The 22,077-nt window shown below is 39.2% G+C and overlaps 1 protein-coding gene across 2 annotated transcripts in view; it reads left to right on the top strand.

Moving 5' to 3' along the window:
* DCLK1 (doublecortin like kinase 1) overlaps positions 1–22,077 on the top strand; it is a 357,223-nt gene that overhangs the window by 234,997 nt on the left and 100,149 nt on the right. The gene's annotated exons all lie outside the window — the stretch shown is intronic.

Raw genomic sequence — 22,077 nt, 5'->3', positions numbered from 1 at the left:
GTGTGTCCAGGCACCACTGTCTGTCTGAAAGCAAGGTGCCAAAGTGTAAAAAACACTGCTGAAAACAAATTTGGGTTTGTGTTTGTGAAAACAGATTTGGGTTTGTGTTTGTGAAAACAGATTTGGGTTTGTGTGCTGTCATGTGGAGAGCAGAGCCCATCTTTTGGTATATTTCAGCGATGCCTCTTTCTTCCTCTGGGATACCAAGGACTTTCCATTTATGCTTCTAGCCAAGAAAAGTTTTCCAGAATCATCCAAGGCTATTTACCTTATGCTGAAATATACAAATGAACAGGTAAAGATCCAGAGGTGTTTAACAGGAGGGGCTACCAGACAATGTTGCATATAGGGAAGAGGGAAGTGAGACCTGGTTGTAAGGGAAACTGCCCATGTTAGGTGACTGTCCCTTTATCATGGGAGAGTGCAAGGGTGGACTAAAATCCTTTGCAGACTGTGAACTTCTTGAGGGATTAAACTATATGCTGGACCATTTCTGAGATCCTCTAAAATACTTGATATATTTTGTTTAATTATCTGATCACTTTCTACTGGAAACTAACATCTGATTCACATTTTCCTAAGTCTACAGTAGAGAAACACCTCACAAATGTATTAGTAAATAGATAGAAAACATTGACAGTGTTTCCTGAGTTATGTGTGTTAAAGATGATTCCACTAAATTAAATTACAGACTTTTGCTCATCAGTGACTCATTTCAGATTTGTGGAAAGAGAAAGGTGACTTACCTTGACTTTGACTCATACAGTGAGGGTTAATAATGTAGTGATTAAGGTAACAGTCATCAAAAGCTGTTGGGAATAATGCAATAATGCCTATACTTTTGTTCTTTGTGTTGTATTTTAGTGAAAGCTCTTAAATAATTAAAATGTATGAAGCAAACAAAGTCTACCAAGGAATAATCAGTGCAAGTGTTCAAGGAGAGAGGGTGAAACAGATTCTCTAAGAAACAGTGATTGCATAACACGGTGTGTCACATTCCCCTCAGCAAGGCGAGGACACACAAGAGCATAAAAGTGCCCTATGATATGATTCAGCTGGTACCCACCAAGATAAATGCCTTGAATCATTCAAGACTATTTACCATATGCTAAAATCCACACTGTGGCATGTTATGTTATATAGCATCTGCATTGCGGTAAAATTGTATAATCCCAGGAATCAGAAGGATGACAAAAACATAGAAGGGAAGGTTGGAAAAACCGCCCTCCGTCTGCCCTGATCTCTACCCTAAAGAAGAGAGTGAAAGAATTTGAGAAGGGAAAGAGGATAGCTGAGAATAAACAAAGAGGGAAGGGGGCCTCAGAAGATGAATCCACTGAAAACTGAATGTTTCTAGAGTTCCCTAATGAAGCCATTTCCTAGCTGGTGCAGACGATGCTATGACAGTGTGGTGACAAAGCACAGCACTTTACTTTGCACATCACTCTACTCAAAACACACCACAATTTATTTTTTATAGCAGCTCTATTGAGATATGATTCACATACCATACAATTCACCCACTTAAAGTGTACGATTCGATGGTTTTTAGTACATTCGCAGAATTGTGCAGTCGTCACCACAATCAATTTTAGAACATTTTCATCACCCCAGAAATAAACTCCATACCCATTAGAAGTCCTATAATTCATTTTTATCCAAACAGAAAAAGAAACATCCTATATTTAAAAACCTAGACTTACAACATAGTCATTTTGTTTTACAAAAGTAATGTTATAATTGGGGATAAAACATCTATGACTTGTTATAACTCTTACAAGGAAATAGTAACTTGAAAGGTTGAAAGTGTTTTAATAATTATAGATAATCCAGCTTGGCTCTCTGTCAACTGCTTTTTAAAAAAAAATTGTAAAATTCAACATTTTATGCCAGTCCTTGAGACTAGACTTCACTATACAGTCTACCTAAGTCATCTGCCTTATTGGTCATTTTCAGGACCCATAATGCCACCTACCTAATGAGAACATTCATTGAAAATACTTTGTGACCTTTTGTTTAAATATCATATTGGATAATCTCCTTACAATAATTAATACCCAGAGCCTATAAAAGAAAAGATTGGCCAATCAGAATATAAAAAAATTAATTCTATATGACAAAACACTATAAAAATTAAAATTAGGAGACAAAAGGAAAATGCTGTTTGTACAAAATGTGTCCTACAAAAGACTACATTTCATAATATATTGATTGGAATATTTGCTAATCAATAAAGGTGAAAAAAACCCAGAAAAAAATGCAGAGGGATATTAACAGGCAATTTACAAGAGAGAAAGTCCAAATGGCTTATTAAATATATAGAAAAAAGTTTTCAATTTACTAAGTAGTAAAGAAAAGTAAACTAATACAACAGGGAAATCCCATTTTTTTCTCAAACAGGTAAGGAAAGAGTTGTCAAAGGATGGAGAAACTCAGTCTCATACCAAGTTGATGAGACAGAATAGGGCCAAACAACATCGATCTGTCAAAATTTTAAAGACACATCAGTCTTCCATCATTGATCCAGCAACTCTGTCTCTAGAAATTTTGTGCACAAATATACCAAAGTATTTTATAAGGTTTATTGCAGTTTATTTGTAATCACAAAAATCTAGAGAAAAAAAGTAAAAGCTATCAGTAGGGATCTGGCTAAGTAAATTACTATATATCCATTTAATGGAATACTATGCTGTCATTAATAAGAATTAGGCCAACCTAAATAGGCCAATATTGTAAATTGTCAAATATAGATTGTTAAGTGCAAAAATAAAATCAAAGTTATCAATATTATGTTTTGTATCCCATTTTTATACCAGAAAACACATACACACATATATGTACTGGTATGAATATTTTTATAATGCTTATATATGCTCTGACCTTTTATGACAGACCAGCCAAGAAATTGTTACCTATAGCATATTGAACTAAGAGTGAGAGGAAGTAGGGGAGAGAGAGTTTTTACTTTATCCTCTTATATATTATTTAAATTAATTCTAAAATATTCAAATGTTTTAAAATGCAAGAACATTTTTACATTTAAAAAACAACACGTATATTATAGAAAATTGGAAATGCAAAAAAAGTAAAAGCAATGCCTTGATCTAAGGGAAACAAACACTGTTACAATCTGTTCAGATATCATTTAAAAATGTTTCTTTGCATACAATGTGCACACTATACTCTGTTTTATAATCTACATCTTTTCACTCATAAACATTCCACATCACTAAATGTTCTTTTACAATACATTTCAAGTAAATATGTCACTGTTAATTACATGGCATGATAGTCTGTTAGTGCATTTTCTCTTCATTTCCCTTCATAAATAAATTGGAAGGAAAATATTTGGGAGAAAGCAGTAATCAAGGTAATAGGAGAGGTTTGTCAAAATAAATATCATAAATGAGGATTGAGTGGTGACTCAGAGACCCAAAAGCTAAGTTCATTCTTTAAAAATAAGACGTATCACCAAATCTTAAGGGGGGAAAAAAATGATGATGGAATGAATCAGAATTACAGAATGTCTTCTACATTTCTAACAAAGTTAACAAATAGTCATTTAAGGAATTAAAACAAAAATGACAAAACAATTAAGAAATCATTAGCTGACTCCAAACAAAGAAAGAAGAACAAGTCTGGGTCCTACACTTTAAAAACTGGTTGTCCAGGAAAGACACAGAAGACTGTTGTGTGACAGCATGGCAGAGCCCCCTAACTCCTAATTTAGGGTGATTTATTGCTTCCTTCTTTTAATATTTTTGCACATTTTGAATTTTTATAATGGCATATAACATATTTACAAAAATAATAAATCCATTACAAACCCTTTCTGATAGATTATTTTTTAAAGAAAAAGGGGGAAATTATGCATGAAGGGTTGATATTTTCTGTGTGTGAACATGATTTTCTCAGTGAGGCCCAGCAGACCTCAGGAGAATCCTGCTGTTGCTAAGAGACCATAGTGTTCAGTAGTTTTCTCTTAGCCTAAACAATGTTTTAGGTTTCTGTAATTTTTATCAGGTACAGAATATTCCAGGGAGAATGAAGAGAACAAGATTGTCTGTCTGTTTTTTAAACACAAAAGCATATATTTTTAAAATTATCTAATTACATCTCTGCTAATATTTTTGGAAAGGAAAAAAATTTTGCCATGTGAGATTGAGTGTCTTTGAACAGGGCTTGACACTTTATTCATTGTTTTGGAAATAAAAGGCCAAATTTGTCATAGAAATACAAGTTTACCTTGCAATTTACATACCATTGCAATTAATGGGGTAAATATTTGAAGATGAAAAGTCTAGCCACCAAAAGCAAGTTATCTACTGAGATAATTTTGTGAATTACTTAGCCAATGATAACTGCCTTGTGGATTGCAGTAATGACTGATTTGTTTGATGGCCGAGGGCCAAATGCAAATAGAGTATCATCTGATTTCAGGCATCTTGGCCACAAGTCAACTGTAATGTCTCCCTTCTAACCAGATCCTTTTCATTGAAAGACCACAATCCCTCGAAAAGCCTATATGCTGTCATATTAGATGGCTGCCTTCGTATGACTACAATATTTATTAGCCTTGAAATGCTATAACCCAGGGACTTACATAAGTACTGCATGGGGAATTCATTTCAAGCCGCATTTGACCCCTTGTTGTAAAGGTGATCTTCAAATAGGTTTAAGGGAAATAAATCAAGTTTTCAACCCAAAGTCTGCTTTCTCCTAATAAAAAAGAAAAGAGGCTTTAGATATTTCTAACCTTTTCTTCTTTTCTTCACTTTGGAATTGAAGATTAATCACATGTACCCAGAGATGTAATTTAATGTCTGTCATTTGGAATAGGAGGGAAAATAGATAAATGGTTCATGAAGAGGGTGCTTTAAAATTAAACAATACAACCAAGGATTTTATTGGACAGTTGGTGGGAAGGATACTTCTCATTAAAAGGAAAGTCAAGTAATTAGGGAACATGAGAAACAGGATAATAAATACTAGACTTTTTGGCAAAAGTGGGGAAAAGGAAATCTGAAGTTCTCAGAGTAGGACACATAGAATTATCCTTGATAATTAACTCACTCTTAAAAAATGTCTGCCTTACCTTGGATGAATGTGAAAGAATATAAAAAGAAGAAATTGTTTAGAAATTGTTGGACTCCAGGACAACTTTTTCATTCGTAAATTGTCATTGCATATGTGTGTGTGAACATGCTTTCCTCTGAAGGCTTCTTTTTTTTTTTTTTTTGAGACAAGATCTTACTATGGTGTCCAAGCTTGAATTCCTGGGCTCAAGAGATCCTCCCACCTCAGTCTCCTGAGTAGCTGAGACTATAGGCGCATGCCACAGTGTCTGGCTTGAAAGCTTCTATTTTTATTGGTAAAACTCTGTCCTTAAGAAAATAATCTAGCTACATGACATAGGTGATTAAATTATGCTCACAAGATCAGTTCCTAGATAATTGTTTGCCTTTGGTTTTTCACAGAATAGGAAACTACAAGTTTTGTTTTTGAAATGATATGAATGGCCATTCTCTTCAAACCAGAATTTCCCAAATTCCCGTTTCCTCATCAGTCTTTCCCACCCAGTCTCTTCCTTGAAAGCAACTTCCTCTAAGGCAGGTGACAGGAGAGGGCTGAGAAGCAAATGCAGCCTCCCTTGGGAACTGTGAGCAACCAGATCATGCAGCCAGAAATCCAGAGAACAGGACAGCAGGTCACTTATATGATGGCAGATATGTTGGCTGATTGTGAACGGCTTTAAGGGGTTCCATCTTGTACTTAAAGACCCACTGGAACTGCTTAAATATGCAAGTCCAGCCTAACACTGAGATGTTCACCAAGAATGTCCATTTCTACTTGATTCAGACATTTTCAGGTGTTCTAACCTCATCTCCCTGCCACTCAAACAGGTCACCTGTGGCACTTAGATCACCTGTAATTTCCCCAAGCAATTTACTAACATGTAGCATCGTTAGCAAGTATATCACTTACGTGACTGACAACTGTAGGTAGCTGGATTTATCTGTGAAGACAGAGTCTCATTTTGCCAAAAATATAAGCAACACAGAACTATTTCGTCTTTCCAGTTGGATTCCAAGCTAACATTTAGGGCAGTTGGAATTCAGCTAAAAACACAGTTGCTTTCTCAGCAGAGTAGAGAATGACTGAAAGAGGAGTGGCCAGGGGGAAGCTTAGAATCTACTGAAGCTCCTAGCAAGTGTAGTTTCTAGAAATTTACCTTTTACTCGTATTGAACCTGTGAGATTTTGTCTCCAGGTTTTCTAAATGTTTTATCCTATTTAAATGAAATAACCTAACTTTCTGTTTTCTCTGGAGCCGTGAAAATGTCAGGAAAACTACTGACAGACTCCACAAAAGCTGTCCTAACATGTGGGTGTTGTCTGGTTCATGTACTGAGTTATGATAAAAAGGAAAGAATTTATTTTATCCCTGCTTCCTGAGTTCTCTCATGTTGCTTTCTTCAACGAGCAGCCTAGAAACCCATAGGCATAACTGAGTCACCAGAAACTAATTCATATGCAACACTTAATTGATTTTCTCCGGTGGATCTCACATGTGGCACTCTTCCGAACGCTTTTAGAAAAGTGGCATTGCTTGTGCAACATTGGGGAGAGATTTTTCTAACATCCTTTGCTTCTTTAGGGTAGATATTTCTGCAATCTCCCAAGAAGTCATTAATTCTAAAGCCTGCCAATATTTAGAGCAGTATCTAAACCATTGCCCAGAAACACGATTGGCTGCCGTGTTTTTAAGTAGCCCCTTGGAAAGAAATGAAAGTTTTCTTAAGAACATATTCGCCGGGCATGGTGTCTTACTCTTGTAATCCCAGCACTTTGGGAGGCTGAGGCGGGTGGATCACGAGATCAGGAGATGGAGACCATTCTGGCTAACACAGTGAAACCTCGTCTCTACTAAAAATACAAAAAATTAGCCAGGCATGGTGGCGTGTGCCTGTAGTCCCAGCTACTCAGGAGGCTGAGGCAGGAGAATCGCTTGAACCCGGGAGGCAGAGGTTGCAGTGAGCCGAGATCGCACCACTGCACTCCAGCCTGGGCAACAGAGCGAGACTCCGTCTAAAAAAAAAAAAAAAAAAAGGAACCTATTCAGCCTTTATCTAGCAGCTTTCCCTGCTGTCTAAGAGAACTTCTGCTACTACAATTTTACATCTCTCCTCTGGGCAGTACTATTATTTTAGGTACAGAACATCACCATCACTATAGTAATCATTTATTATTGAAAAGCAATCAAAAGTATTCCCAAAGTTTTATTTCTTCAGACCACACAATCATTATTTTATCATTACTTTTGCTTGGTAAGGCCCTGATCATTTTCATTTTTATTTTATTTTATTTATTTATTTATTTATTTATTTATTTGTTAGGCTGAACTTTTTTTATTTCATTTTTTAAATTTTATTATTATTATTATTATTATACTTTAGGTTTTATGGTACATGTGCGCAATGTGCGGGTAAGTTACATATGTATACATGTGCCATGCTGGTGCGCTGCACCCACTAACTCGTCATCTAGCATTAGGTATATCTCCCAATGTTATCCCTCCCCCCTCCCCCCAACCCACAACAGTCCCCAGAGTGTGATGATCCCCTTCCTGTGTCCATGTGTTCTCATTGTTCAGTTCCCACCTATGAGTGAGAATATGCGGTGTTTGGTTTTTTGTTCTTGCGATAGTTTACTGAGGATGATGGTTTCCAATTTCATCCATGTCCCTACAAAGGACATTAGCTCATCATTTTTTATGACTGCATAGTATTCCATGGTGTATATGTGCCACATTTTCTTAATCCAGTCTATCATTGTTGGACATTTTGGTTGGTTCCAAGTCCATTTTCATTTTTAGATGACAAATCAGCAACCTGAGTTATATACAAAAATGTCAATTTGAAGGTTTTAGGGTATGCCTAATTTAATGCCTCATTTTTGTGTGTGTTCTGCCAAACACACATTTGTGCTACCCATCAATTCCCTGAAACGGCTAAGTTTCCTGGCCTCTGCGATTGTGCTTATTTCTTGAAAGTAAAACCTCTTGATTAAATTCTATCCCAGTGAGACTTTGCTCAGGAGTATGTTTACATCACTCTTCTTCAGTATCACTTGATCCCTTTAAAATAAGCACAGAGCTTCAGCCTGTCGTTTATTATGACATTCTGATTACTTTGTTTACACAACAATCTGAATGTTTTGTTCCTGGCCTTACAGTTAGAGTTTTTGTTCTTGGTTTCCCACTTGAATTTTTATTTGTTTATTTATTTATTTTTGTTCTAGTATAGTCTGAAGGGAGAATTTTATTTTTGTTGTCCCTGAGATGACAGTGCAGGCTCCGAGATGATTTTGGTTGGAGAAATAATCTTCCCAAGTCTTGTCTTACCTCATTTACCCAAAGTGGATTCAGGTTGGAGGTCTTTCTCAGGAAAAGGCTTGGCTGACTTCTAGCCAAACACAGATACCTCATTCCTGGTGGACAATCTCTGTTCCCAATCAAGCTTGATGCCCACTTCACAGAACACCTGGACAAGGGTATGTGTCTTTCTGGAAGCTTCCTTTATATAGGAGCCCCTCCTTCTACCAAGAGCCTGGTCCTGCTTTTGCTGACCTGGTGATGACCTGAACAAGGCAGGCTCACCTTGCAAGGTGCTAGAGAATGTCCCTAGCCAAAGTGACCCAAGGTATTGGGCAGCACAGAGGCTGTGGCTTTGTTTTAATGGAATAAGAATGGACCCTATTATAATCTAAACTATGACGAATCATCATCCAAAACAGTACCCTTACCTTTTGTGAATGACACACCTGGAGTTCTTGACTATCATCTCTGTGTGGTCCCCAGAAACTCCAACCATTTCCACTTTCTCAGGGAGCCCCCTCCAGACCACTTGACCCCAACCCACTGGGGCATGTGCTAGAGTAGGTTGAGTATTAGACCACCAAACCGAAGATGCATGCTTATCCTGGCTTTTCTGCATGATTGGGATAAAGTCAGGCTTAAAGGAGCCTTACCCAAGGAGACAGTGATCAAATTTTATTTCAGTTCACATTGTTATGCTCTTTTTATTGTTAGTTCCTTTTGTTCCCTTTTCTTTTCTCTTGGAGGAATTCTTATTCATTTTCTAGCTCTCCATTCTTGAGTAATTTATCTATTTCTTGTTTCTTATCTAGCTTTCAGGTCCTCCCCATCTTATAGCTAATTAAAGCCAGGTGGTCATGAGCTGACAATATATGTGAACTCTTGTTACACTTTCGAAGTCTGCTTTCAACTGGGTCTCAGGATAATAGTTGGTTGTTTTTGCAACTTTGAGTCGGGATAAAATCTGAAGGAGGACAGATATTTGCTGTTTTTTTCAAGACCAGTTTGTCTTGCTAATTTATCTCCTCATGCTTTTAGTTTAGTCCTTTTTTTTTTCCAAGTGGCACATTGCACAATTACTTCAAACCCTGAACCTCTGGATTTCCCTTGGTAATTTTCTTATCAGTCCACAGGAGAATGGCAAGAACTGTCTGGTCTGTGGATCGACACCATTGGGATCACGTGGGTTTTTAATTTTTTTAAGTGCTCCGGGTTCCACCTCCAATGAGTCTAATATAGTAGGTTCAGGGAAGAGCAGGGAATCTGCATTTTTAAAGAGCTGGAAAGTCTGTCCTTTATCCTAGAGGAAGACTGTAGGCCTTTCTAGACTCTTGGTCTCTCCTGCACTTTGGCACATGAAGCCACTGCCCTGTGCAAGGCTGTCAGCAGGACTCACTCGTCAGTACATACACAAGGAGCATATAAGCTGGGATTGCATGTCTACCTGCCCCTATGCAATCCATCCTCAAGCTTTGCAAACTCTATCTCCTCATCATATCCAAGTCATTGTTTTCTATCCGTTTCCATCATCTCCATCCTAGGCCATGCCACCATCCTTTCTCACCCAGAATAACCACTTCGCAATCTTTCCTCTACACACCAGCCAGAGTTCTCTTTTAGACTCACAAATCAGACCACACCACTGCAGTCTTAGTCCATTTGTGTTGCTATAAAAGAATACTTGAGGCTGGGTAATTTATATAGAAAAAGTTTACTTGGATCACAGTTCTGCAGACTACACAAGAAGCATGACACCAGCATTTGCATCTGCTGAGGGCCTCAAGCTACTTCCACTCATGATGGAAGGGGAAGGGGAGCTGGTATGTGCAGAGGTCACATGGAGAGAGGAGGCAAGGGAGAAGGGAAGGTGCCAGGCTCTTTTTAACAACCAGATGTTGGGAGAACTCTTGCTGGAACTAACAGAGCGAGAACACACTCATTACCTCATGGATGGCACCAAGACATTCTTCGAGGGATCCACTCCCATGACCCAGTCACCTCCCATTAGGCCCCGCCTCCCACATGGGGGGTCAGATTTCAACATGAGGTTTGGAGGTCAAATATCTAAACTACAACAACTGCGCTTGCTTAAACCCCTCCTAACTTCCATCTTGCTTAGAGTAAAACCCAAGCCCCTCACTTGGTTGTTTCAATCTTGACTTAATCTGGGGCCTGCTTTCCTCTGTTTCCTTCAGTGTATCCACGGCTGACTTCTTCCTGTGTTCAGAGCTCAGCTTCAGCGTCCTCCACACCAAGAGACCTTCTCTGACCACCAATATAGAGAAACCAGTAACTCAGCCACTCACTGTCACATCACCCTTTTAATTCTTGGCAAAGTTCTTATAAACTCAGCTCTTGTTCTTGTTTTTGTTTGTTTAAGGCTCATTTCCTCCGCTGGAGTATAAACTCCACAAAAGCAGATACCCTGTCAACTGATACACTACGGTATCCCGGCACCTAAAACAGCAGAGACTCAGTAAATATTTGCAAAATGTATGAATTTAAGTTGAGTGTGGAGGTATGAACAGAACGTTAACCAGGCAAGGTGGCAGTATTGGGGAATCGTTCCTTTTGCAGGGAAATAAATATTCCAATGCCCAGAGGCAGGAGGTTACTTAGTGCAGTTAAGAAACTAAAATAATGCACCCAAAGAAAAGGGAGAGAGAAAGCTGAAGTAGGGAGGGGCCTTACAGGCTACTCTAAGGATATTCTCGAAGAGCAACAAAGAATCCTAGAAGGGTTCTAAGCAGTGGAGCAACAATAGATTTCCTGACAAAAATGCTCAAGACAGGCTGGTATCAAAGTGATGTCATACATATTGTAGCAGGCTAAATAGTATCACTGAAAGGTTTCAATGTGTAAATGTGACCTTATTTGGAAAAAGGTCCTTGCAGGTTTAATTAAGTTAAGGGTCTTGAGATGAGGGGATTATCTTGGGTTATTCTGGTGGGAATCAAAATCCTATCACAAATGTTCACCTAAGAAAGGGGCCAAGGAAGTAACACAGACACACAGAGAAGTCCATGTAAAGATGGAGGCAGAGATTTGAGTAATGTGGCCACAAGCTAAGAAATGCCTGGAGTCACCAGAAACTATGAGAGACAAGGAACGGATTCCATTCTAGAGCTTTTGGAGAGACTCCAGACCTGCCAACACCTTGATTTCAGACTTCTGGCCTCTAGAATTGTGAGCAAATATATTTTGGTCATTTTAAGCCATGAAGTTTGTTGTAATTTGTTACGGCGACTAAAGCATACACTTTGGAAAAAAGATAAAGAGAAATCGAAATTCAGATGTGCACCATTATGCACATGAGTCCATCCAATGAGTGTAGGCCCAGCGTTAGCATGAGATTGGAGATGTTCACCTGCTGTTTCCGCAGTCAACCTTCTTTCCCTTGTGAACTGTTATCATGATTCTAGAAGATAAAGGTGGGCCTATTTCACACGACATGCCCCTCAACTGAAGTTAGCTGCTTTGTTTTATGGTCAGCTCAAGAAATGGTGTCTATCCAAGTGCCAGAGGACAGACTGGCAGGGAGACAGGGTGCCACTCTCCAAGGTGTCACAAGGAATAAAGGTGGCCACAAGGAATTGGACATATGAGTGACAGAAAGAGAAATGTACCGAGCCATAGTGCCAAGTGCTGCAGTCAGCTAAGGGAGAGCCATGTGTGCTGTGCAAATCAGTGAAGACCAACCAAATGAGAACAAACTAAGGCTATTTATTCGGAGCTTGCTATAGCAAGGAGTCAGCCACCATCATCTGCGTTTTGGCAGGGACTCAAAGGCAGGCAGAGGAGTAGGAGTGCTTTAGAGAAGAAAAAAAGGGAAGGTTTTCCCTGCACCCTGTTGGAAGCAGTTGGTGTGGGGAAGATGTAGGCAGGCTAACCAGAAGTGGGGCACTCCACGGGATTGGTTAGAGGCACACATTTGACCCTTTCTAGTTGGTGCTAAGTTGGAAGTAGAAACAAAAATTAGGGACGCTGTCACTTATTAAGTCCTGGCTAATTTAAAGTCAATTGTTACAAGGGTTATTGTTTGGCTTCCTGGAATGTTACTAGAGCTAGACCATTGTAATTTGTTATTGATTTTTCTGTAAGTCTGACTTAGAGTTTGCTACCTTCTGGTAGGCTGTCATAGAAAGGGGGTTTTTCCCCGGCAGGTTGCTGCAGGTCATGAGTCAGAGTTCTGTTTTGTTATATGGTGTGGCCATTGTTCATCTGTATATTCAGTCTCTCAAGGTGATCAGACATCAGTGAAGACTAAGAGGGCATTGTATTTGGGCTGAACAATATGGAACATATGACATGTGGGAGAAAAGGCCCTTGGCATCTTTGATTTATTCAAACGTCTCACTGAAGACACATGGGTTTTTTATGAGAAGAAGCTCAGAGCCAGCCAAAGTGGGGCTCCTCAATTTTAATAACTGCTTTACTTTCAAAAAGGTCAAGATTTGGTGAAGCTTCATTGGCCAATGAAAAGGCAGCAGACCCTGAGCAAAGCCCAGATGGAAACCCACGGCAGAGAAAAAACGGATGGCTTCTGGGACACGTTTTAATGCCAGTGAGGTTGGGTTCTTATGGGGATAGCAAATGTACCAACTACACTTGCATTTAGGATTCAGACAGATAAGACCCCAACTGCAAATCAGCAAAAGGGGTACATGTTTGTGTTTTTGAGGCAATACTGCCAGGCTTAATAACTAAGGTTGAAAATCCCCACATCTCAATAGGTAAGAAAAACATAATCTCTTGCATTGTACTTGCATTCAATCCAAAATAGTGAGGAACACCATTTTGGAGTTGTTTCCAAAGGGTCATTGTAGAAGTCAAGTGGTACCTGGAAGGGAAAGAACCTTACCTAGAGGGCAGCCTGATCACGGGCCATGCTTGTGGCCCTTCTGCAACACTCGGGTTTGCACACAGCAGTGTGGAAGTCTCTTTCTCTAACCTCTGCCCCATGACATTCTTTATCCTCCAAACTCTCAGCTAAGACACCAAGACCCCGTGTTCCCATGTTCTCAGGATGGTTAAGCAATGGGTACTAATCCAGTTTTAACAGACTATTGGAAGACCTTCAGCATTGTCAATTGCATCAGCTACACTGCAGTGTAAAGCCCGAAACTGTTTATGCCTGCCAGACCTGCAGAAAGAGTATACGAGTGCATTGTTTAGAGACTCAGGCAGGTGGTTGTTGATGGTTTCATTAACACCGTGGAGGAAGAATGTAAGAGTTAATTGAGGGCCCTTCTGGGAAACATTGCCTAATGAAGACATTGGCAGTGGTTCTCTACCAGGGGTAATATGCCCTCAGGGGACATTTGGGAATGTGTGGGGACGTTTTTGGTCACATAACTAAGGAAGCTACTGGCATCTAGTGGCACTGGCATTTAGTGGGTGAAGCCAAGGACACCACTAGCAACTAGCACAAAAAAGTGCAAATGACATGTGGGAAAAAGGAAAGATCAGTATTCATTTAGGAAATTAAGTTCTGGTAGAACAAGGAACAGATCAGCTTTTCATGCCTAGTGTCTGCAAACCTTCCTCTTTTTCTGCTTTCCCCCAGGGCTGAAACTCAGACAAGGCAACATAAACCAACTGGGACCCTTGTGGATGAGAACACTCAGGTTTGACAGAGATAAGACAGTAGGAACTTGGGTTACCAAGCAATCTCCCAGAGCTAAACCGCCTATCCCTCAGGACACCTGCAGACCTCTGCACTGTTACGTAGGAAAAGATGAACTTTTCTCTTATGTGACTGTTAGGGAAAAGGAAATTGTTTGGAAAGGAGAACCATTCATACTATCAGAACAGTAGATCTGAGCTGTGACTCTTGAGATGTTAATACAGAAAATCCCAGTGCCGTAAAGCCTTCTGCAGATGTTACATAAGGTTTCAGCTCCCAGCAGTGCCTCTAGAGCCCCGTGCAGGTGGAGGAACACGTGGGCGCCATCTGGAGCACTGAGCTGGGTGTTCTGGAAGTTGTGGTGGACCAGTGGAAGTGCTGGTTTAAACATACCTCCCTGTATTTTTAGAAGGTACTTTTAAAATCTCAGTTTCTGGGACTTTACTCTCCAGCTAAGTTACTCCAGCTGATGCCTTTGTCTCCAATTCAGTCTGTCCCATGCCTTCTTTTTCACTTTTGTCTTTTATATATTTTTTAATTTTTGGCCGGGTGTGGTGGCTCATGTCTGTAATCCCAGCACTTTGGGAGGCCAAGGTGGGCAGATCACCTAAGGTCAGGAGTTCAAGCCCAGCCTGGCCAACATGGTGAAACCCCATCTCTACTAATAATACAAAAATTAGCTGGGCATGGAAGTGTGTGCATGTAATCTCAGCTGCTCAGGAGACTGAAGCAGGAGAATCACCTGAACCTGGGAGGCAGAGGTTGCAGTGAGCCAAGATTGTGCCACTGCACTCTGGCCTGGGCGACAGAGCAAGACTCCATCTCAAAAAAAAAAAAAATGTAATTTTTATGGTTACATAGTAAGTGTATGTATTTATGGAGTACATGAGATATTTTGATGCAGGCATACAATACATAATAATCACATCAGGGTAAATGGGGTATCCATCACCTCAAACATTTATTCCAATTATACTCTTTTAGTTATTTTTAAGTATACAATTAAATTATTCTTCATTGTAGTCACCCTGTTGTGCTATCAAATACTAGATCTTATTCATTTTTTCTAATTATTTTTTGTACCCATTAACCATCCCCATTCCCCCCCCCCCCCCCCCACTGCAATGCGTTGTTTTTAAAAGCTGTATTTTAGAGTGTTTTGATCTTGATTGCTTTTATTCCAGACGTGCTGCGTGTGGAGCTTGGGGAAGCAGCAGTTATTTCAAACCCCACAGGCAGTAGGATGGGAGTCTTACCATGGTGTCAAGGTTCACTTAGAAAACAGGTGGAGTAGAAGAAACCGGATGGGCCTCAGTTCTTACTAGATGCAGGCCCATCCTTTCCTCAAGAAGCCTACATGTGGATTTTCCTGTAATGCTGCTGTGAAGTATGAAAATCATAACATTTCCATAGAAAGTAAATTTTAGTTGTCCATTATACCAGGATGGCTTTGTTCAGCTCAACCAGGCAGACAAGCTGGAGACTGAGGATGGAGACTGAGATTCAAAACCATGAGACAGCAGGTGGTGAATCTCCCAGGCACTGGGGGTGCTCAGAAGGAAGCTGGACCACCACTTGGTTGGAGTGGAGACAGGAGGAGAGAATATTCCTGAGTTAAGGAGAGAGTTGACTCATTAACCATTGACAGCCTTGATATTCTAGGAGGGCGCCTCCCAAGGGGAGGGAAGTGAACATGTAGGGGCAACTTACTGGAGAATTGGAGAATCAGAATTGCAAGTTCTTTTTGTCATTGACTTTGTGCCATTTTTATAAAAAGCCTCTGGAACTGAATGTGCTTCCTCACTCTCTTTCGCATATAGCAACAGAGAGGAATATTATTCCACTTACAGGCTTTGTACGTTTGCCAAATTAAGAGGAAGCTTGCCTTTGTAATCAGGGTGAGGTAGAAAGCACAAAGCATCTACTGCTCATGATGGATTCTTCTAGATGAACTTGTCCATTTCCTGAACAATTCAGAAAACTGAATTTAGAGTTGAGATATATTAAGAGGCCTCTGCCTAAGAGTGCTTTTATGCTGGTTGGTTTCAAAAAAGAGACTAGAAAAGTAAAACCATTTCTTGTTTAAAGGTATTCCCTAGCCAACATCAGCATGTCTAGACACCCAAGGGACTTCACCTATGCCTTGTTCAAGATTCTCCAGAAGGTATAAGTAGGCCCCTTTGAATGCATGAACACTATGTGAGCTCAGGTGAGCCACTGGTGCTTTTGGCGGAATTCTGCAACCGTTTCTATTCTTCAGCACCTTCTATAACACTTCAGCCTACCTACCAACTGTTTCTGAGTGGGGGGAGGATCTCTCTAAGTGGAGGTTCTCCTGCCACCGGGAATGTGGCCAAAGAATATGTTCCACCTCCTCCTTATACATCACCATCTGGGCTGTCTCTCTAAATCTGTCCATCAAAGAATGCCCATTTCAAGAGTTCATGTCCTGGGTGAAGGTGAGAAACATTTAACTTCTATAAATCCCCAAAACATTTGTAAAGCTAACATTAGTATAGATCGTGTGGGGAATGATACTTTTCACCTCAGATGAATGTAGGGACTAAATAGAGCAGAGATTTAATTCAACGTTGCTTACTTGCTTGCATGCTATGGGAGGATCAGTCATCAGAGAACCAGTTCATGAGTTTGATCTGATTTCCTGTCCTTTGGGTAGGCTGCAATCTTTAGGAGCAAGAGAAATTACCATCTGTTAGCTTCCTTCAAGTGGCTTACCTACAGTACTTCGGTGTCATCTTTCTTAAGGAGTGTCTGGGTCATCCGGTTTCTCCACCACCAAAGGAAATACAGTCCTCTTAGAGAATTGGTCAATGAAATATAGGGGTGCCAAGAAACATCAGAGTAAAGAAGTGATGGCCCCCAAAGGCAAATGCCCCCATGTGAAAGGGGGAATGGAAGGCACTGCTTTCTTCCTTGCCTGAGGCTATGAAAATGTCCTTTGTGTGAACAAAAAGTTTTCTACATTACTGGCCATTTAGGTCATATTATTCACAATGTTTCAAAATTGTGGTTATCAGCTGATGTAGATTTTGGCATTCTCTCTGAAGCCATGCAGCATTTGTTCCTCACTGCATTTTCACCATTATAAAATATAATTCCTATTTACATTAATTAAAACATGAAAAATCTAAACTTTATTTGGAAAGATGGTTGGAGTTTTTTTTGTTTTTTTTTTTTTTTTATAATTTACGGCTTGGCACTGCAATATTCTTCAACTGGATTTATGTTGACCCATTTTAGAAAACGCAGTTACTATAAATTTCTTGTTGTTGTTTCTGTTTTTGTTATTCAACCCAAGCCTTTGGAATTATTCTAATCCGCAATATGACTCATGAAGTATCACTCATCCTAAAGGCAAGTGGTCCAAGAATTGAAATATTTGTAATTATCTTTCAGACTCCATGATCTTCCAAGCTATTACTTCATTATAACTCTATTTCTGAAAGACAGTTTGTTCCTCTTTTTTTCTGATATACTAAACATTTGATAGACAGGTAGCTTTCGTATCTTGAATTTCTTATTTAATGTTGATATGAGAACAGTTGTTTGCAGTTCTTCCCCTGATGCACCATCACCCATTTGTCTACCCCTGACCATGGACACCGATAGACATTTCCCAGGCTTTCATCACCATGGAACAGCTTGCTTAGGCCACGGCATCAGATACTGAGGGTAGTGAGGAAGCCACCAACCCAAGAGAGTTGGGTTCTGATGCAAGTCATTTCATCTCTCTGGGACTCAGTTTTCTTGGGTGTACAATGGGAGTTTGGGTTAGTTCAGTGAATACCAAGAGTTCACACAAGTAGTAACAGGATCAGCAGCAATTTGGGCCGATATTTATCGAGCAGCTACTTCATGCTTTTTAATATGCCAGGAACTAGTTAGTATCCAATGGAGTATAGGGGTGGGGAGACAGACTAATAAATGAATAATTCTGACTGAATAATAATATGGTGAGAACTCAGTTCAGGAGAAGCAAGGGAAGCTTTGGAAGCATGATAAGAGGCCACAAGTTTTTCCAATATTTCAAAAACTTAATGAAATACCTACATTTCTTCTGATAAGAAGAGCTCCCTCACAGAAATACCAAGTTTCTTTTTGGTACTTGGAAAAATGTCAATTGAGTGTGGTAAGATTGGTTCTATTGTGGTGACCTGGATTGCTGGTTGGTAGTTATAGCCACAGCTAGCAACTCTGGCACCTGTGCCAAACAGCATGCCATGAACCCTAAAACCAACTTTTTAATTCACATTGTGGATCACAGATGGATATTATTAACAATGTGTACCATCTGGTAGCTTTCTATCTTAACTATTCATTCTTGCTAACACTAGATGCTGAGCTTTTAAAATTATTGTTTTAAATTTATGTGACCTCTGAATGTTCATAACCTGGGACAAAAAGTTCTGGTCATCTGCCCTCATGATCATCTTGATTTTGATTTAAAATGAGAAAATTGAATGTTACTTAATAACAATGTGTTGCATAAACCAACATTTTTCAAACATGAGGTCCATGAAATAAAAATCAGCAAAAAGAGGCCTCACTGGTGAAAAGACTCTATGCACCACTACCAGATGGTAAAGGTTTTGAGTTCCAAAATTTTGTATTGTTCTCCATCATGTCTGCAGCTCTTGATGCCTGGCACGTAGTGGCCACGTGATAAAAATGTACGTGGAAGCATGCCAATGGGCCAGCGACATTGTGGTATTCCAGTTCGGTTGCTAGTATACTTCCAAAAGGCTAGGCAGAGGCCAAAGCTAGGACAAACTCCAGGATGTGTTGTCAGTTGCATGGTCAGAGCCATGAGCTAATTTGAGATCTTCTTGGCACGTTCCAAAGCTCTGTTTTGTGAATCAAAATCTCCACGGACACCTCAGGCGTTGTTGTCCCATGGGAACGGTCCTGGTTTTCCTATTGTATTTTCTGACGTTGTTAATGTTGTTTCTTGGTTACTCCTATCTTTTAATTTTTGTCAATATTCCTGTATGTATAGATTTTTTTTCTTTCTTTTAAAAAACAGAAATACCTTGCAGGGTCATTGGGCAGGCCAGAACAGTGACAGTGGCCCAAGTAACTGTTGGGGAAGACTGGGCAGGCTCTGTAATGCCTTGATTCATTTCTCTTTGCTTTGGGCTATGAAAACAAGTGGAGGAAGAAGAAATATCACAAGGCAGAATTTGCTTCCTCTTCTTTTTTAATATTCCCTCTTCTTTTTCCCCATTTCAATTCATGAGACTCTCTAGGAGACACTCTTCTCCATGACTTATCTCCTGTTTCTAGTCTTATAACATCTGTATTTCATATAAACTCACATCTTTTCTTACTAAACAATTTAAACTACTTTGTTGGTTTAGATGTTAGAAAAAAATAGGGAACGACGTTTATATAAAGCAATTCGGAATATATGAGAGAGAAACATGTTTTGAATTTAGAAAATTAGAAATTGCATGGATAGGGAAGAAAAATTTTGAAGTCAGGCATCAGAATGAGATCTGGAATGATTATGAGTTCTTTGTTTCCAAAGCATAAAATGGGATTTAAAATATATAATGGAAAAGTTAAAGTAGTTTAATTTAAAACTACTATACTAAAAAGGTTCACCACATTTGAAAAGCTAACGTATTTCAACAACTACCTACAATGATAAATATTTATAACGTGATAGACTAAGTGTTAAATTTTCATATAGAATGCACTCTTACAAACCAATAAGAGAAAGTAGGACATAAATAAGTAATTGCAAAAGAAGAAATCCAAATGGCTAATATGCATGTGGGAAAAATGTACAACTTTACTGGCAGTCAAACCAATTCAGATTTCAAGAAAGGAAATCCAATATTTGTTTAGAAATTGGCAAAGATTTTTTGAAAATGTAATACCTAACCTCAGTGAGGGACCCAGCAAATGACCACTCATTGTCTGTAAAAGTACAATTTGGGGCCGGGCACGGTAGCTCACACCTGTAATCCCAGCACTTTGGGAAGCTGAGGTGGGTGGATCGTTTGAGGTCAGGAGTTTGAGACCAGCCTGGCCAACATGGTGAAACCCCACCTCTACTAAAAATACAAAAATTAGCCGGGCATGGTGGTGGGTGCCCTGTAGTCCCAGCTACTTGGGAGGCTGAGGCAGGAGAATCTCTTGAACTCGGGAGGTGGAGGTTGCAGTGAGCTGAGATCACGCCACTGCCCTCCAGCCTGGGCAACAAGAGCGAGACTCTGTCTTGAGGAAAAAAAAAAAAAAGTACAATTTGTTGGACTTTCTGGAGGGCGTCATTCAGAACTTTTAAAAAGTTCTCTTTCAACTCACCAAATCCACTTTGTTCAGCAAATTTTTTAATCTTAAATTTTTTTATTTTTATTTATTTATGTTTTTGGGATCTTGGCTCACTGCAGCCTCTGCCTCCCAGGTTCAAGCGATTCTCCTGCCTCAGCCTCCCGAGTAGCTGGGATTACTGACGCCCACCACCATACCTGGCTAATTTTTGTATTTTTAATAGAGGCGGGGTTTCACCATGTTGGCCAGGCTTGTCTCTAAAATTTTTTATTTAAGTTGGAAAATATAAAGAAGAAATTAGAATATAAGGAGTGACCTGACTTTCTATCAATAGGAGAATGATTGAATAAATTGTGATATAAACATATTACAAAATATGATGCAGGGTTTAGAAAAACAGTTTTGATTGCTATGGATTGACCAAGAAAGATGATTATAATATATAAGTATGGAAAATGTATAAAATATGTCACTATCTTGCCATTTTTATAAAAAGCAAACAAAAACCTGGCTATGTATATATGTGTTTATATAAGCTTAGAAAAGCTATGGTAAGGTCCTTACACTATTAAAAATGTTAGTGATATTGAAGGGGAAAGAACAATATCACAAAAGTACTGATATTGAAGGGGAAAGAACAAATAGCTATTGCTATTTTTTTAATTTTGAATTTATAATTTTTTTAAAAAGAAAAGGTAAAAATTTTTGAAAAGAAAGGTAAATATTTTTGAAAAGAAAGGTAAATATTTTTAAAAAGAAAAGGTAAATATTTTTGAGCACCCACAGTGTGCCCTTGGTTTCTGGCTACTAGAAACTAAATGTCAAGTGCCAGGGACTAAATCTGTCCTAAGGGAATGATAGGATAACTGCACACTCATTTACAAAGGTGTCATTGAGTAATTATTTATAACAGTGAAATACTGAAAGCAAGTTAGATATTCAATAGTAGGAATTTGGTTAAGTAAATTATGGTATTCCATGCAGTCAGATGCTCAACAGCCATTAAATAACAGAGTGAAAATGCTCACAAGATACTGTATTGTGAAAAGGGTTGGTAACAGATCAACATGTATGAACAAATCCTAATGCTGAAATATATAAATGCATAGCTAAAAATTCTAGAAGTTTGTATACCCCCCTCCAAAAATAAAGTATCATTTGATCATGGGTTATTGGGGGTGTTTTAAAATATGCTTTATATTTTTCCATCTACAGTGAACATTGATTATCCTTACAAGCATACATTTTTTTGTTAATTATTAGAAGCAGTTTCTTGAGAACAAGATATGTGGGTTTGCACAGCATCATAATTGGTCAAGGGAGCTCACTAAGAGAGAAATAGAAAGCTCTCTGCCATTTAAGATGTTCAGCATTGAATGTAATGGACATGAACACTGAGAATTTAAATCTAGTGAAAGTGAAGTTGTTTCTTATCCTCAAGCCACAAACCATTTCACAGACACAGTATAAACTCTGTGGCAGCTTCATGTGGTGGCACAGGCTGGCAGGATGCCCTTGCTGCAGGGAAATACCACCTCTTCACCAGTTTTACCTCTTCCAAGCAAATGCTGTCATCTCCCACATATCATAAAGACCCACAGCTATCTCTGTGAGGACCCATGACAATAAACTTGGTCCTGTTGTGGTGGGCGGAATCTTCCACCACCACATTTCTTGGTTTATGAGGTTGACCTTTCTTCTAACATTTTCCTTGGAAGCAACAACAGTTTATCCCAAGAGACCCACATATACAGATAACTCAAGGAGTGAGTAGAGAG

Source organism: Pongo abelii, chromosome 14 (genome assembly GCF_028885655.2).
Source record: "Pongo abelii isolate AG06213 chromosome 14, NHGRI_mPonAbe1-v2.0_pri, whole genome shotgun sequence".
NCBI classification, from domain to species: domain Eukaryota; kingdom Metazoa; phylum Chordata; class Mammalia; order Primates; family Hominidae; genus Pongo; species Pongo abelii.
This window is presented reverse-complemented; position numbering and strand designations above follow the sequence as displayed.